Here is a 1715-nt window from a genome sequence, read left to right on the forward strand (position 1 = left end):
AATACAGGAGCCAAGAATCCTGCAACCAAGAGGCTGAACCGAGGAATCGCTGGTGACCCGCTGAAGGACTGCTCCTCTGCACTGCTGTCGCCTTGTGAAACCCTTTTCACCTTTGATCGAACCAGAAGGCCTGTACTGGTACTTCGACCCTTGGAATAGCGGGAACAGCTATTCTCGGCATCTTCACCATCTCCTGCTAGTAAGCCTTCGGAAGCGTCTCTGGGCCATCCAGCAGACTGACCAGCCTACACAGGAGTCTTGCTCTGTAACCGCCGACAGGTTGTGTTGTATTTCGAGTCCTTGTCACTCTCACACGCTTTGTACACTTGGCGTTCCCAGGTCTGAAGTGAGTAGTGTACATTTGGCTCAGATACACAAGGCCGCTCCGTTGCCCTGCTGTGGTAACAAACTGTGCGGGTTTCTTCGATTTGGACGTCTTTTACTCAACTCTGCTGCTGCAGACTCAACACGACGACGAGACGTTCCCTGCTCTTCTGAACCTGCCAGCTACTGAAACTGACACGGAGAAGCCTGGGTCTGCTTGCATCGGGGACCGGTGAGTAGCATAGCTAGGAACTGGTCGCCCTCCTGCAGGAGCCCATAGCTTTTCCCCGCTGTGTCAAAACAGCACCCTTTTCCGTACTCGCGCTCTGCTTCTGCCCACAGTGGAGGCTGCGCTTGAGTCGCGGAACTTGTTCTTCTTCATTTGTGCACTAAACTGAACTGCCTGATCCCCCTGGAAGAGACCCCCCTTTTTCCCGTTGGCACCAGCGTGTGCAGGTACTTTTGAGCACAAGGCTCCACTCTTCGCAGGGCTCGGACTTCCTTTTAGTTAGGTGCCTCTGAAGGCGGACTGGGTCTAAGCATTATTTCGCACTGCCTGTTTTCCTTCCCTTTTAGGTGGACTACACATTTCGTGCATCTAACGCTTGAGACTTGTATTTGTATATATATTGTATTGGTATGGTATGTGTTGGTTTACTAGAGTTGTATTGTGATTTCTCGCTACGGTCATTGTTTTAAAGGCCTTGGAATAAATGTGTATATATTTTTAATATAGCACTTGTTTGGAGTAGTTTGTAAGTGTCCTTGCTTTGTGTGCTCATTGCGGGCTTTCAGTCACCCTCACCCCTCTTTAGACCTAGTCTTGACCGCCGTGATCGCTACCTTGATTGGTCTGGCTTGTCCAGAGGTTACCCTGTTCCAAGTAATTAGGTTGGCCTTCTGAACTTCTGCGCCACCAGGACAGAGTTCAGAAATCCGTCTTAACAAATTGGTGTACAGTGGTGGGATACGACTGAAGGTATCCAGTGTTGCGCACGAACTAAGGCATTTCAAGTTATTCCTAACAGGACACGGAGTGAATTGTTGTAGTATAACTTTAAAAAGGCCATAGTCCTATCTAACAGTATGGAAACAAATACCTTGTTAACTTTAAATGCTTCCAAATTAGAAACATTGAAAAAGATGTGTGCGGAGAGAGGTGTTTCCTCTCAAGGCACGAAATTGGATATGATCCAAAGAATCGTGGCGTGGCAAGAAGCGCAGCTTGACGCTATAACTTCTGAGGACAGTGCGGAAGGAGGTGGGGCTGCTCTCACTGGTAGAACCGACGGTTCTGCCGCTGCACTGATCCACCGCGACCACGAGGACAGGGAGGATGAGATGTCGAATGTTTCCTCTGCCAGTGTTGATGGGGAGGCTATGCTTGAATT

This window comes from Ambystoma mexicanum, chromosome 2p (assembly GCF_040938575.1).
Source record: "Ambystoma mexicanum isolate Mex_15411 chromosome 2p, UKY_AmexF1_1, whole genome shotgun sequence".
NCBI classification, from domain to species: Eukaryota; Metazoa; Chordata; class Amphibia; order Caudata; family Ambystomatidae; genus Ambystoma; species Ambystoma mexicanum.